The sequence below is a fragment of the Setaria viridis genome, chromosome 6 (assembly GCF_005286985.2).
Source record: "Setaria viridis chromosome 6, Setaria_viridis_v4.0, whole genome shotgun sequence".
In the NCBI taxonomy this organism is placed as follows: Eukaryota; Viridiplantae; Streptophyta; class Magnoliopsida; order Poales; family Poaceae; genus Setaria; species Setaria viridis.
In genome coordinates, this window is record NC_048268.2 from 9,323,410 (window position 1) to 9,340,512 (window position 17,103).

Sequence of the window (17,103 nt, forward strand, 5' to 3'; positions counted from 1 at the left end):
TTCATATCTGCAGAGCTCCATGAAAAATAAAGTAAGCTGACGGATTCTAGTGTCCTAGTATCAACTATCATGAATGAGCATTTCTCTACGGATAGAGGCTACCACAACTAAGAACACACAAAAAACCTATATTTTTAATAGTTAAATCACAGTTCATACCCAAAAAGAAGTTTTGCATTAAACTATATTCAATTGCTCACAAGAAAGAATTACCATGAATAAATTTTGTTTCTACACCAGGAAGAGGATGGTAATCCCCTTACTTGAATGCTGCTTCCTTTGGACGCACACGCCTTCGGCATCCACATCCTCGTCCTGCCATACCCGTCCCAGGGCCACATTAACCCGCTCTTCCAGTTCACCAAGGTCCTCGCCAGCCACAACGGCGTTCGGTGCACCCTCGCGCTGAGTTGATGTATAGCTAGAAGTCCACCTGCTCCATTGATGTTTAGCTAGAAGTTGTAAAAGCCCGTGCATCCAATAGTTTTTTTTTTAAAAAAATTACGTCCTTTAGTGTTTCTTACCTGTCCTAGGAAAAGTACTTCTACTCCATGTTCTTTATAGGCTTTGTTAAAAAAAATTCAAGGACCTGTTCTCAGCCTCTATGTTCTCCATAGAAATTTTAAACAGCATTGTACTCTGGAAGGAATCCCTATTGATTTTATCAAAAGTATAGTCTTCCATCTACACTTTTTTTTTCAGTAACAATATTTATGATACTAATCCTTACAGTACCAACTCTTGCCTCATGCACACAAAGCACATGCCTTTAAAAGAATATAATAAATAAAAACATTAGATTTATAAAGAGTTGGCTCTCCTTTAAAATGGAGCGTTTAAAATGGAGAGGAAACAAAAAAATATTTGTATTTATTTCTTATTTATTTTATTTGTTCCCGAAAATATAGAGCCAATTAGTCAATGCTCCTTTAAAAACTCAAAACTACCAATTTATTTGGTCCTATTCATTTTATTTCTTTCCAAAAATTAAAATGTTCTGAATCATAAGGAAAGTGCTCTAAAATAATAAGAACATTGTACCGAATTTTCACCAATTCTGGAAATCCACCTATGATTAGGAGCAATGTACGGTAAGCATATCCTTCTCATTTTATTTCTTTCCATAAAATAACATGTACCAAATCTTAAGGAAACTATATTGCATCTTCCCCAATTACATAGTAAGTTCTTTTGTTGAAACACCAAATCATGAAGAGTGATTCCATAAATACATTCTTTTTATTAAACCATCAAACCTCTACCTGCATCACATAGTTTTCGAAAATTGTTTGATATTTCAAGAATTCCCAGGAGTGAAGTATTTGTATGGAAACATCCACATTATCACATTTTGTTTAACAGTAGAAAAGCATTCATAGAACAAGAATACAAAATGTTCACGAATGTATGTATATACTTCCGTTTAATCTCTATTTCTCAAATGAAGTATTAGAACCGGAATAGGATAGTACAAATCTAAAGGACAAATAATTTGTTCTAGAATCCACACTAATATGGTGCATCCAATTAATAAACCACATTGCCACAATCAACCAATTCATGATATAATGCTTGTAGTTACTATCGTAATATCATTATCCGGTGGACTATAAAAAACAACACAAGTGTTCGCAAACATCGATTGTTTTTGTTTTCTTTTGTGTGGCAGGCTTGGTACCGTAGAGTAGTTCACCTATCCCATACACTGATATACATCATTTCCATAATAGTGGAGTAGCAAAATATTAGTATGAAATTGAATATGCTTATGCTCAGCTGAATGAAATATTAAATCGAATATAATCATTTCATTTCTATGTTGTTCTAACTGAACTATTGAAAGTAGTTGTTAGTTATAAAACTCTTCCAGTTCAAATGTTCGTTCCTTTAGCTGTAGAATTTGCTTGACACAAAATGTGTCGTCTTAACTATTACGAAACTGAGAAGCACCTCGTGAGTCTCCTACATACTACGAATTAGCTGAAACTATAATGACATCATTCTAATTACTGCAAGAAAGGTCAGGTCGATTTTGCTTAATTACCTTGTGGTTCTGGTTCGGTTGATGGCAGACAAATATTAATACAAGGAAATTAAGCGTTGCTACCTTGAAAGATTATTGCTTTCTGCATTAGGCTACTACACAGACATATTTGTAAAGGTATATCACTAAAATTTAGGATCAACCAACTGTCATATCTATTCTGACATATTTATGTATCACTAAAATTTTGGATCAACCAACTGGCATGTCAATCTGCCTATAATTCAGAAGTGTCACCAGTTCAATCATCTTGACACCAAAACATGATATACCGATGCCCCAACATGATATACCGATGCCCCAGCATGATCCATTGAACAGCCAAATTGCAGGAACAATAACCGATGGCCGATGCAAGAATTAATAACAACCATAAAAGGAGCCCTTGCTAACCATGCGCTAGTGGAGATGCACGTGCCACAGGCCCGTGTTTTAAAAAATACTAATAATCAAGATTCAAGACTTATATATTTATAGAAAAAATTTATAGTCTCTTGTCACCTCTAAATTTTCGCCATGTTAAATTGAATGTCTATGGGTGCTATGAAGGTGCTGCACCCCCTTTATTCTTCTCTAGCTCCGCCCAGGGCAAGCTTTCTTATCTGGTACAACACATACTTGGTTAGAGGATCAACCTTCAGATCCTCTCCATGTTTAAATAGGGGAAGTTTATTATAGTATATTGTAAGATAAATATTTGTGTTACAAGTTCAATATAGGAAGCAATTAACACAGGTCACTTGTGAAGAAAGTTTGAAAACATAATGTAACTATATAAACTAAATGGCTCCAATTGGTGAACAAAAGTCAACTGTGTTGATATTCATACTTAAAAGCACAGTCGCTTTTTTTTCTTGGTGCAATAGTTTACAAAGGTTCCTTATATCAATAGCCCAAGAAATCATAATAAACTTTTTTAAAAAGAACTATATACTTCTTACATTTCTGAAAGTAATGGCACATCCAAGCCTCACATGACCTGCAGATGGACAACCTATGTCTGAAACAATGATAGTTTCTATTCAGAATCTTCTCAACGAGTCAATTAGCGCAATAGATCTTGAATGAACACATATATCCAAAAGAAAATGTGCTTGGAAGTAATTCTTGCTCTATTCAAATGTCTATGGAGTATTTCGAATATTATTCCAATTTGATTCTTTGCCTCATCGACAACTCAACTGATTCTCATTACAATAGTTCATATGTCCAGATTGAACATGATGTACTTTGAAAAAGATGCATAGGCTGAATAATGTCCCCATCCAAATAAACATACCAAAACAAAACAGCTAAATTTAGAAACACACATCCATACAGAGGTAAAGCTTCTGCCTTCTTCCTCAAACATGATTTAGAAATCTTTACAAACCAGCCAGCCCCTAATAAAACATCTGCATAATAAAAAAAGAATGAGCCATCATATTCGAGGATGCGCATTCCTGCTAATCAAAAAAGAAATTGCTAATTCATATGGATATCAAACTATAAAAGGAATGAAATTAGTTTCTAACCTTGCCAAGCGGCCATCAGCCATTGTTAGATAGGTGGTCCCTTTAATATAAATATCTGATGCTGAGGAAAATGAAATAAATCTTTGGTAAGTTAACAAGAAATAAATATGCTAATAATTACCTATCCCTCCTTATTAGTGCAATTGATATGCATCAAGCAAGAAATAAGGAAACCATTGCACTAATGTGACCCAACGAACATGTATTTGTAACTTAGGAACCATCATAGTACTGGAAGAAATTAAAAATTGAATAGTGTGACAAAAATTGTACAGATGAATGAATAACCTATAGGTGATACACTAAAAGCTTAGGCCCCAATGAACCATGTCATGGTGCTGGTCTTTACGTGATTGTAACTGAATGGCCGCAGGCTAGCTTTTGCATTCGAATTAAGAAAACCAACCTTTCTTAGATTGTATTTTTCAGAAAACATTTTGCTAGTTAAATGAAAACAAAGGTAATCAGGTCCTCGATATTTTTTGTACAGTAACCAACCTAGAACCACATATCCTACATAGTGATACTGCCTATTTTTCAGAATATACAATAAAAAATTGTTTGACAATATGTTTTTATTCGGAACAAAATAACAACCACCTCCTCTCAATATGCTACTCTATCATGCAAATACATCTCATCCGGTAACAACCAGCATGCCTGCATCCTCTACTTTAGTTAATAAAATTAGATAGAGATAATCAACAAAAGCTTTTATCTAATAATGTCTACAAACATTGGTCTAGCATTAATGCTCTAAGAAAGGTCTACTAAGGTATATATTAGTTGATTAGAATTCCAACTGAATTGTCACGATTTAGGAACAAAAAATATGTCACCATTCTCAATGAGAGCTTCAGAGAATATCTACAAGAATAAATAATTCATAGGAAAAAATACATATTTGTATCAACTGAACAAATAATTGGTGGGTAAGTTATACCTGCACATGATGCTGTTGCTGCCTGGCTGCCAACACAGATACCTCCATTGAGTAATATAATTTCTTAAGAATTCCTGCAAGGAGTGATACCTGATTGGATATATTCTTTCAGTCCCAAGTATTTCAACAAACAAGCTGTTGGCAAGAGGTTTGCTCCACATTGGCAATAAAGCCTAGCTATTGACCTTTCTCTATTCTAATTCTAATTAGAATTTGCTTTACATTGTCACTCCAAAAATTAAAACAACCATCCCTGTGTTATTGTATCATAAGATTATAAAAATGGTCTACCACTGGTGTGAGGATGCACTGCAGTACATACAATTAGAATGTTCTAGCACAAAACAATTCAGCAAAGCACTGTTCTAGCCACTGAGTAATTGCACTATCATCTGACATAAAACTGCAGGCAAACAAACCACTAATTTCTTGTCTCCCAATGTTTCTTGAAAAAATAACTTTATTTAGGAGCAGAGAAATACAAGAAAAATAATGCAGAATTTAGAAAATAGGAGAACAGAAGATAGTTAAGAAGTCGAGTCCAGCCTGAGCCTGGAGGATATCTCGAACATGAAGCTTCTTTATGAAATTAGAATCCATGGCCTACTAATTCTACTCAATAACTAACTGCTCACAACCTGTAACATAATGCTCAATCTATTCTATTTAGTAATTTAGTGGCAGAGTTTACCTCTTGCTCCCCTTTCCTCCAGGCCAGTGGCGGATCCAGAAACGGGCTCCGCCCCGGGCTAACTAATATAAGGCTTAAAATCTTACTAGCCATACACTATTAGATATAATATATTTTTTAAAGAGCACAATTCAACCAATAGACTCAAACAATACATAGAATATTGAAGGTAGAAAAGTACCAAATTAAGAGTCTTCCATGATAAAAAAAGAACCATACATGTCTTCATGAATTAACACCACTTCCACTTGTTCCGACGTACTCAATTCTGCATTAAAATTTTCAACATATCAGCCCTATATAAAGCAAGATAACATTATGTATTGAAATAGACTAATACAAGTAAACAACACGCACCTTGAGCCCTCGTTTGGCAAATTCATCTTACAGTTTCTTAAGCCTTGAAAGCGCTTTAGAATTTTTTTAGAACAGTACAGTTGAACAATAGGTGGTCTCTCATATCAAGTACAGTTGAACAATTGGCTTCCTTTCTCCTTGAACATTGGCACTACTCTAAAAAATGTTCAGGGGTCAGTAGCATAAATGCCTCCACTATTGCTCCACTATTTTTAGAACAATTGAACAGGGGTCATTGGCTATTAATTTTTTAGAACATTGGCTTAAAAATTGCATTAGTCTAAAGCGCTTACAGAACAGCTGAACAATAGGCTGAACAGGGGTCAGGGGCCGGCCGCCGGCCGTGGGTGCGCTGCGCGGCCGGCGCCCGGCGGGGCAGCGGCCGGTGGGGGCCGGGGGGAGGGCCGGCGGGCGGCGGCCTACCGCCTACCGGCGGGGGCGCGGCCGCGCGAGGCCGCGGGTGCCAGCGCACTGGCGGCCGGCGCCCGGCGGGGCACGGCCGCGCGCAGGGGGCCGCGGGTGGCGCCGTGGCGGCGCGAGGGCGGCCGGCGAAGGCGCGGCCGCGCGGGGCCGCGGGCGGCCGGCGGGGGCGGCCGTGGGTGGCCGGCGCGCGGGGCGTCGGGGCTGCGGGGCGCCGGGGCCGCGGGTGGCGGCGCGCGGGGTGCCGGCGGGGGCGCGGGGCGCCGGGGCCGCGGGGGGAGGGCGGCGCACGGCGAGCTGGGCGGGCGGCCGGCGCCTGGCGGCGAGTCGGGCAGGAGGATTGGAGTCGGGGGAGCCGGGAGGCCGCACAGCGCACGTGCACATCAGCACATAGGCCGGCCGGAGGCAGTGCTAGGCTGCTAGGGCAACGGACACGGGAGTTGTTGGGCCGCCTGGGCGCGTGGGCTAACTTCTCTTCGGGGTGGGCTAATGGGCCAAAATGCTTTTTTATACTATTTTTATAAAGAAGTTTTCCACTGCTCTTGGGCCTCGCCCCGGGCTGCAGCCCGGGCAGCCCGGGGCCCAGATCCGCCCCTGCTCCAGGCAGTAACGATCAAACCTCTGTTCCTTTGTCCTGCTATCCTGTCAGTAATGAAGAAGATGAAAACCATGGTAAAGAAACGCCTCGACAATGGAAACACTGAATCTGTATATTGGCGTGCACCTGGCTCATCCTACCATCATCATGAGCTTCATACTGGACCTGCTTGTTGAATCTGCAGTAGTTTTGTTTGCAACGCAAACTATTTTATAAAAAAGATGCATAACTGCAAACCATGCTGAATCCTTGATGATTTAGTCATGCTCCTCGAGGAAGTCACTATTCATAGAGTAAATCTTTGTATCTGGGGAAGTACTAAAAGCTGCATAATATTACCATGGCCCAACATGAAGCAAAAAAATTTGTCAGTGACATCTAAGCGCCGGTCTTAATCAAAGACCACAAACATGACCTCCTACCACGATCAGTGTCTGGCAGGTTTACTAGGTAATGTGATCAAACTGTTAGCATGTTTTCCACATGATGCATGAGAATTTACAAACATACGATCCAAATAGAAGTAGTAGTAGGAGAGCAATTGCTCAAACCTAACCTCACAGAGTCATAATTAACCTCCTCACTCATCCACCTGTGCCAACAAAAAGATGATAGTGATGATTTTTAACAAGTTCTTAATCAAGTATGACACACGTGCAAAAATAATGACCGTGCAACAAGAGTTTGGACCATGATGAATGGAGGCCAGGTTACCTACGCAACGTGGTTCCAGGTAAGGATGATCGCTCTGAAATATCAAGATCATGTTAACATGAAATTCACAGGGCTTAAAGAATTACCTCTTTCTTAAAAGGCTCTTCCTTCTCTGTCAGGATCATCTGAATGTGGCAAGCTGAAGACATGTAAACTGCAGCAAAGCAAAAGTAAATATACTATTCAACAAAACCACATATACGAAACATATTCCTTCAATACATACAATTGATGAGTGGAACATACAGGTTGTCGACATCCAAATATTTCACCTGCAAAATAACAGAATTTAGTTAAACCAAAGTCCCAAACAGTAGGGAATACCATGCACATTTTAAAGAAAAGGAGAAAAAAAGCTGGCACAAGTATTATACATCAGTGTTAATCTCAGCATTCTTTAGCAAATTCCATATCAATCTGGCTAATATCACAGGCCAGCAACCTAATAGAAGCAGAACCTGACGTACTCATGTACTCCAAGCCCTACATTGAGACATATATATCAACCAAATAAATGCAAGCCTTTGCATAGGAAGCATGATGTCATCTTTAATTATACCGCATCCAATATACCAATATATACAGATAAAACTTTGTTAACTAACCTCCTCACACTCAATAAAACCAGTTTGCCTCAAGTCATACAACCTAAATGCAACTGAAACAATCCAGAAAGATAGATCTCAACATAAAAGTAGATAAATACATGAATATAGAGAAAACAGTTCCTGCGAGTAGCTTACATACATTTGATCTTATCTTCCATAGGTGCAACGGATGGAAGATACTAAGAGCATGAATGAACTCATCAAACTCTATTACACCATTTTTCTTCTCATCAAACAAATCAAAAACCTGTATCACAGGGACAATCTTAGTTTCATGTCATTATTAAGGAGGCCCCATGCAATGTAAAATGTTTTGAGGATAATCAGGAGAAAATAGAGTATGATATGGTAAATATATCAAGAACTTAAAAACATTTTGAAAAGAGCAAAGTAAAGTAAGGACTCACCCTATCAAGAAAAAGATTCTAGCCACTTGGAGTTTTGAACAAAGCGAGCTGGAGCTCTTCCTGAGGAGCGATTCAACAGAGGAACAATTACGAAAAATATTTTATGACCACTCCAGGTTTTTTGTTGTTGTTGTTCAGAAATCGTTCTAATTGTATGCGAAGAGAAAGGGCATTCCAATTTTGTTCACTACTCTATGTATTCTCTTATTCAACTATTGTTCATCCCAACGTGTCATTGCACATGCATAAGAGATGCTTCTGAGAGGCCTGAATACTATTTAGCTGACTTTGACTTACATCAGTCAAAAAATAAACATAAAGAATCACTATAGTACCAGCTTAACTAGAAATATTGGTGATTCAATGTTTCACCAATTAAAACACAACCTTGGGATGGTAGAGGAAGGAACATGCCAACCAAGCCTACCGTGGTGTTGGTATTATCCTTAGGCCAAATGAAACACGCAACATGGGGAAATTTAGGCAATCGATCCTATGGGCTGTCAAACAAAATTTTATAATGCTCTGTGTCCAATCAACTCAAAAACAAGAACATGACAATGCCTAACTAATCGAGCCCTGTGGAAATCATCCAATCCATTGCGTGCGGTGCCTCGGTGGCGAGTTCGCCGATTTGGCTGGTGGTGATGACCTTGTAGACGCCTAACTAAAGGCCTAGCAATATTCTAATCTCATTTGGGACACAACATAACTTTCAATTGAGATAATAAGAAAAATTTTCAAAACAAAATATGAGTAATTCTTCTCCTAAAGCTGGATCATTAAACAGCTATATAAGTTCCCAAGTCTTGAAATGTGCGTGGCAAATGAATTGTGAACTTACAGACACAACTTTTGGAGCACAGTGACAACAGCACAAAATATATATGGCAGTGACAAGTAGCACAAACTACCTGCACCATCCACCACAGTGTCCCTTAACAGCCCTCACGGCACCCTGGAGTGCCTGTCTCCCAACCTCAGTGCACCTAACAATAACAGCACCAGATGTTCTAAAACTGAACACACCTCAAACAATAAAATTGCAGACACTGCTGAATCCTAAACACACCCGAATACATCTTCACGCACCATCCTCTAGCACCACACATTGATTGGCTGCATCGCTGGGTTTGTGTGAGCATGCTCTAGCACCAAAACAACAAGCACAAATTGACCATAAAAATGTCATGACTTCTAATTCTTCTAATCTGATTTATCATGGTGTGGACAGCATTACTGTGTGTTTGACAATAATTCACATGAATATACTTGCATTTTTTAGACAAAGTGAACTGCTTAGGAAAAAAATTATAAAAGCAACATGGAAAACCTATCAGTTACAACTGTAAGACCAAGAGCACCACATCCTATAAAACCAAAAGGCTGCATTCTATGTTCTACTCTGATCAAATCTGGTCTCCACAAAATCCTAATTGTAGTCATCGTCGAAAACAAAATGATCTAATATGGAAACTGTCCATATGAACAAACATGTAGTTCAACAAAAAAACACACATCTATTTTTTTTCACACAGGTTACCCATCCATAAGCATCAAAAATAGATGTGCAGAAGAACAATTAGTTTGTTGGGGAGAATCCTTACTCAACTGATAGTTCGTGCTAGCTACCTTCATCAGCACAACACATGGCTCACTGTGAGATTGACCAGGTTAAACCTGTATGCTGCAGGTTTCACCAATGGGTTGGGCCCCGCCTCCACTGATGCGAGATCCAACAGGGATTGAGCCTCTCATCGCTGTTAGACGCTACATATCATCTACAAGCACTCGTCGCTGGCATGCACACAAAATGGACAGGGTGAATTAGAATGGACACGCGCCTATAGATTGGGTTGCAAGGGAAATATAGAGAGAAATTGGATGAAATTACTTGCTCACCTGATGAATTTGATAGATCCGCTCCTGCGAGCCGCGCTCCATCCACCAGGGTGTCATAACCTGACGTTGTTGAGGTCTGACAATGAACAAGGAAGGCGGGAGAACATGAAGACGTTTTCGTTTCAGTATTAGCGTGTTTGTAATGCTGACTAGTGGGCCCAACGGGCAGTGTCTGTAAGCATGTGTGCGGCGGGCTTATATTGTGCCGAGTCGTGTATGCTGTGGATCATCCGAAACATAACAGTGAAAACTGCTCAGGGGTTTTAGGGTTCCTCACCCTTCCCCGCTGAATCCATTCCCTTGTCTCTGCTCACATTGACGGCGACTCGCCGGCAGCCACGGGGGTGTCAAGTGGTATCAGATTCACCGTATCCTCAGCGCGCTGCTGCTGTGATTCCATGGATCCGTCGATTGACCTAGCATAGTGGCAGGTAGAGTGAGATTGAGCTTTGTGCCGTGCAGCACTGGCCATTGCTCTTGATTTCCCTATAATTCCTTCGCACGCGGGTCGATTTGTGGGGAATTCAGCTTCAGGACGCTCGATTTTGCCGGCCAGCTAGTTGGATTGGTCCAGGAGGCGGCCCTCTTGCCGCAATTTTCTTGGATCTGCTCCTCTCTCTGGAGGCGTTGGCGTCGAGATCATTGGGGATTTCTTGGCAAGTGGTGTGTGACGGCGGTAGAACGGCACGATTGATTCCTTCCAAGGGTGCAGTGTCGATCCTCACCGACGCTTGTTCGTAGGAGTTGATAGTGCCTGCTGTTTCCCTCGGCTTTGAGCTGTGCAGTGCGTGCCTCTGTCAGGAGGTTCCCCCAATATGCAGTGCGCATCGCTTGGCTCCGGGTGCAGACACCACGGCTCCTCCTAAGCCCTCAGTGCAAACTTCATTTGTGTTGGCCAAAATGGAAGAACAAGCAGCTCGGGATGATGCAAGATGGGACCAGGTTACTGAAAGTTTGGATCTCTTGTTTGCCAAAGTAGTGGAAATTGATGTCAATCAACAAAAGTTGGACACTAGGTTTGATATGTCCACCAAAGTGTTGGAGCAATTGATGAAAGATTAACAACTGCTAGCAAAACAAATGGAAAACACAGGGAAGGCAGCAGCACAGCTGACTTTAGCTCAGATGGAAGCAAGGAGAGATCCCCCAAGTCCTACTTCTTCAGATGTGTCAGTAGAGAAACCATTTTATCAAAACACCACAAAGGCTGAAAGAGGCAGTGCTGTTCCAAGATTTGGGTTTACTTGTGATAGGTCAAGAAAGGAGGACAAGTTCCATGCCAAGGTTATTCTGCCCAAAATGACTTTTCCCCAATTCACTAGCAAGAACCCTTGCATCTGGAAAGACAAATGTCAGGATTATTTCAAGATCTTTGACATACTTAAAAGCATGTGGGCTACTTATGCTTCACTAAACATGGATGACAATGCAGCTAAGTGGTTACAAATGTACAAGAAAAAGCATGGGTTAGAGGACTGGGACACTTTCATCCAAGCTGTGGAGGCCAAATTTGGGGATAATGACTACAGGACAGCTTTGACTCAACTGCCAGAATTGCAACAGCTGGAGTCTCTGGAAGCTTACATACTCAACTTTGAAGACCTGCAATATCATGTGACAATGCATAACAGTGAGCTTGGTGAGCTATTCTTTTTCACACAGTTCATCAAGGGCCTTAAATTGGAAATTGGCAGTTTGGTACAGACACAAGTTCCTGAAACATTGGAAAGGGCTATACTGTTGGCAAGAATACAACAACAGGTCTTGGACAGGGGTAAAACAAAGTGGCAAAAGGCATCTAACACTGCCAAACAACTGAATCAGTTAACAAAAGCAGACAACAGAAACACCACTCAAACTTCTACTTTGTGGAGAGAGAGGCAAACCAGGGATTATAGAAGAGCAAATGGGTTGTGCTACTTCTGTGCTGAACCTTATAATGCCACTCACAAAGATGTCTGTACAAAAAGGCCTCAACCTCAACCTCAAGCTAATGCTTTAGTGTTAAATGAGTTGGATGTGGTGTTGACTGGTGAAGTGTTGGACCAGCTAGCAATAGAGGATGCATTAGCAGCAGATTTCTACCAATTATCACTGAATGCTATTGCTGGCACTGAAGTGGGGGAAGCTATGAAGATTAGAGCATTAGTCAACAACAAGGTCATGCTCATTTTGCTAGATATTGGTAGTTCCCACAGTTTTGTGAGCAATACCTTTTTATCCACTGTTGGGATTTCTGCCTTACCTACAACACCAAGGCAAGTCAGGTTGGCTAATGGTGACACACTTATTACTGATCAATGGGTCCATCAGCTCTCATGGTGGGCCAATGGCCATACATTGAAGACAGATATGAGAGTCTTACCCTTAGGGGCTTATGATGCAATACTGGGCTATGACTAGTTAAAACCTCACAGGCCCATGAGTTGTCATTGGGAGGATAGGACTATACAGTTTATGGATCAGGGAGAGAAATTGTTCTCAAAGGAGTGCCACCACCATCACAGAAGCTGCAAGAAGTACCTGTCCACCAAGTGGTGAAGTGGTCCCAAGGAAATGATGTATGGGCTCTTGCAGTGGTGGAAGAAGTCCAAGATGTACGGGATGCAGCAGGAAATGAAAGTATCCAGCAATTGCTCAGTGAATTTCAGGATGTCTTTCAGCCACCTACTACTCTACCACCATCCAGGTTTTATGATCATCAAATTCCATTGATTCCCAATGCTATTCCTATCAATTCCAAGCCATATAAATATTCTCCACAGCATAAAGATGAAATTGAGAAACAGGTCAAGGAGTTATTGGCAGCCTGATTACTCACAGTACCAGCCCTTTTGACCATCCAGTATTATTGGTCTTAAAAAAGGATGGAACCTGGCATTTCTCTGTGGATTACAGGAAATTGAACTCTCTGATAGTGAAAAACAGATTTCCAATGCCCTTAATTGATAAGATTCTAGATGAATTAGCAGGCACAAAGTATTTCACAAAATTGGATATGAGAGCTGGCTATCATCAAGTTAGACTGAAGGAGGATGAGTATAACACAGTCTTTAAAACACGTCAGGGGCACTATCAGTTCAAGGTAATGCCTTTTGGCTTGACTAATGCACAAGCTACTTTCTAGTGCATCATGAATGAGATATTAGCTCCTTAGAAAATTTGTTACGGTGTTCTTGGATGATATTTTGGTCTATAGCCCATCAATGGAAAAACATATTCAACACTTGACCCTAATACTTCAGAAACTAAGAGAACACAAGTTGTACATGAAAGCAAGTAAATGTTTCTTTGCACAACAACAGCTGGAATATTTAGGCCATATTATTTCTACTAAAGGAGTGGCAACAGATCCAGTAACACTAAGGACATGCTCAATTGGCCAACCAGGGGCAGGCCCACTTAGATTCAATGGTATTCAATTGAATACCCATTATTTTTGCAAAAAAATTTCATATATATAGTGTATTTTAGGCATATGTATGAAAACAACAAAAATACAGAAGCTAGCATAGACATTTCACTCGAAAAGGCCCATCGGAGGCCAAATTCACTCTCCCTCGACTGGCCCAACTGGCCCATCCGGCCCATCCGGCCTGCATCTGCCCACGCCCCCAGTCCCCCACCGGCCTACCCCCACCGTGAGCACATTCACGCACCACGGCTCCAGGAGTCCAGGGTCCAGGCGCGCGAACCCTAGCGGCGTCCGGCGGCGGCGGCGGACCGGCGGTGGCGGCGCCCGGCGGTAGGCCGCGGCTGGTGGGCTAGGAGGGCGGCAGGCGGCCTGCGGCCTGCGCGCGGCCACGCACGCGATTGGTGCCTGGAGCCAAGCGGAGGTGCCGCGACGGCCAACGGGCCGGCGGCGGCGGGCGCGCAGGCGCTGCTGCGGCTACTGGTGGGCAGGTGGGCGGGCTAGGAGGGTGGCGGGCGGCCTGCGGCCTGCGTGCGGCCACGCGGTGCGCGCACGGTTGGCACTTGGAGCCGAGCGGAGGTGCCGGCGCGCCGCGATGGCCGCCGCCGGCGGGCGCGCAGGCGCAACGCGCTACTGGTGGGCGGCTGGGCGTGCCAGTGCGCCACGCTTCGGCGCCGCGGCTCGCCGGCTCCGTCCTCCGCGAGTCCAGTCGGCCGAGCCCCCAAGGCCCCTACTGTCTACTGATTTGATGATTTTGTGAACTGCTATTCCTGATTGTTTGTGAAATTGAGGTGAGCATTTTCAATTGTTTGTCAAATTAGGATAGCACATCAACTTGCAAAATGTGGATGCTCATGAATTTAGTTCAATGTGAAATTGTGTAACTTTTAGGTTTGAACCATGAAGAGGAAGGGTAGTGCCGCTACTGATTTGAGGATTTTCATGGCAAGGGCTGCTGCAAAGAAGAGACAACCTGAACCGGAGAATGTTAATCAATCTTGCAATGAAAGCCAAATGCAACTAGTGTTATTCCAAGGGCAGAGTGGTAGTGAAACAAGCACGGTACCACATGAACCAGTGAGATCCAACCAGCCTCCAGAGAACGGTACAACAGAAGATGGTGAATCCATACCTGTGGAAGAAAATGATTCTAGTGATGAAGACAAGAATGATTATGGCATTGAGCATGATTCTGGATTGAGGGCTCCGATCTCAAGCTATGATGTCAATAACCAAGATTCAGTTAGAAGGGCATACATTGCATTGGGGCCATGTCAACCAAAGATGAAGAGGGATGCTTTTCCGCAACATGATTGTGGAGGTATGCGTCGCTTCCAACATAAGTGGTTTGCTGAATTTAAGTGGATTGAGTACAGTGTGGATAAAGATGTTGCATTTTGCTTTGTTTGCTATTTGTTCAAAGATAACTGCAAATTTCCTGGTATCTGTTGCATCAAACACTGCACAATTCAAGGCTAAGTATCTAGCTCGCTTGACATGGTCACTTAAGTGCATAAGATTTCTGCTGCGTCAAGGGTTGACTTTTAGGGGTCATGATGAAACAAAGGATTCACTCAACAAGGGGAATTTTTGGGAACTTTTAGCATGGCTAGCAGGAAACTTTGAAGAGGTTAATCTGGTGGTACTAGAGAATGCACCACAAAACTGTCAGATGATAGATCACAAGATCCGGAAACAACTCATTGATGCTTGTGCTCATGAAACAACTGAATTTATCATTGACGAACTTGGTGATGAGTGTTTTGCAATTCTTGCTGATGAGTCAAGTGATGCATACCTACTGGAACAATTGGCTCTTTGTTTGCGTTTTGTCAATAAAAAAGGAGAACCAGTTGAGCGGTTTCTAGGTCTTGTCGAAGTTGAAGATACTACATCATTGACTCTTAAAGAAGCAATTCAATCCTTTCTTATCAAATATCAATTGCCCCTATCCAAGGTACGTGGTCAAGGGTATGATGGAGCTAGTAATATGAAGGGTCATGTTAATGGTTTGAAGAAACTAATTATGGATGAGTCCCCTTCTGCTTATTATGTTCATTGCTTCGCCCATCAACTTCAACTAACATTTGTAGCAGTTTCTAAGGAGAATACTGATTGTGATTGGTTCTTTGGGCAACTTGCTTATTTGTTGAATGTTCTAGGGATGTCTTGTAAAAAGATCCGCATGCTTCGCATTGCTCAAACTGAATACATGATTGAAGCATTGAAATTGGGTGAAATTGAAACCGGGCAAGGATTGAATCAAGAGATGGGCTTAGCAAGGCCAGGTGATACACGATGGGGATCTCACTACAGAACTGTAATGCATGTTATGTTCTTGTGTCCTTCAATCAAGAAAGTTCTCTTTAGGATTGGGAATGAAAGTAAAAGGGCTGAGGCTAATGGAGCTCAAACTATGTGTGAAGACTGACCCCAAATCTCTCGAGTTAATCTTAATCCAAGTCCCTGATCCCCTATCTCAGCTTCCTCGAGTTAAGTGCTCAACCTCCAATCCGGTCCCGACCCCTGAGATCCGACCCCTCTCCGCTGGTTCCCAGTTCCGACCTTGCCGACCCCAACCCATACCGCTGGATCTTCCGAAGTCTCTCCACAGTGTCCCCTTTCCATCTGAGCAGTGGACCAATCGAGACCGACCGGTGGACCCACAAAATCTTTCCCCCAGATCTCTCGAGATAGACGCACTCGAGTGGCATACTCGCTTCAGAGTTCCTCCGCCGCGTGGCTCAACTTCTCCGACCCCCGCCGCTCCGCCCCGTCGCCGGCCGCGACCGGATGGATTCTCGCGCCCCCTTCCCCAATCGCAGCGGAAGCCCTCTGCAACCCTTTCTGCAACGCCTCGCGGCTCGCGACCATCATCACCTCGCCGGACCCCCGGCTGCGGAGCCCGATGCCTGCCGGCTTTTCCGCCGCCCCTCAACAGTCGCGCCGCCCCGGTCCGCGCTACGCGACGATTCCTCCTCCGCCAACCCAGACCCCGGCCGCGACAGCTCCTTTCCGCCTTGCCCGATCTGCGCCCCGACAGACTGTTGTTTCGCGATCGCCCACGTGGCAGCAGCCCGCCTGTCTTCTCACCTGTGCGACCTCGCTTCCAGCGCCGTTTCCCCGATCACATCCATCAGATTCGCCGCACGACGACGCCCGCCTCCGCCAAATCTCAACCACCGGCAAAACTGCGCCTGCGCCGCCCTGTCGCTGGTGCCCAATGGCTGACGGTGTCATCCCCGAAGTCCTGCTCCGCCGCCCCGCTGCTCAATCTCCACCCCGGCAGCGCACTCCATCGTTTCTTCCCGGTCTTCGTGCCGCTCCAGCTCTCTCTCCTCCGTCCAGCTATAAAAGAGAATGCCAGAGCCCCGCCGGAGTCCCGTTCGCCATCACTGCCCTCCTGCCTTGCTCCCTATTTCGTGCTTGAGCGCTACCGCCTAAGTCCCTGAGGAGCTCTCCTCTCCGTTCCACGCCCGCCCTTCCAATCCAC

At 43.3% G+C, this 17,103-nt stretch overlaps 1 long non-coding RNA gene across 3 annotated transcripts; it reads right to left on the minus strand.

The window, feature by feature from the left end:
• Positions 1–1,450: 1,450 nt before the first annotated feature.
• LOC117859796 (uncharacterized) lies at positions 1,451–10,351 on the minus strand. 3 transcript variants are annotated; one of them, XR_011898434.1, is made up of 13 exons: positions 10,199–10,351; positions 9,909–10,093; positions 8,297–8,356; positions 8,029–8,136; positions 7,887–7,939; positions 7,656–7,764; positions 7,508–7,553; positions 5,843–7,435; positions 5,550–5,705; positions 4,502–5,460; positions 3,559–3,619; positions 2,986–3,438; positions 1,451–2,646 (listed from the first exon to the last, which is right to left on the minus strand). It is a non-coding gene; the product is annotated as an uncharacterized lncRNA (long non-coding RNA). The 3 variants fall into 3 exon arrangements; XR_011898435.1 differs by lacking the exon at positions 1,451–2,646 and having other exon boundaries at positions 3,136–3,438; positions 5,550–5,700; XR_004641301.2 differs by lacking the exons at positions 1,451–2,646; positions 5,843–7,435; positions 7,508–7,553; ... (4 more) ...; positions 9,909–10,093; positions 10,199–10,351 and having other exon boundaries at positions 3,136–3,438; positions 5,550–5,836.
• Positions 10,352–17,103: the final 6,752 nt, after the last annotated feature.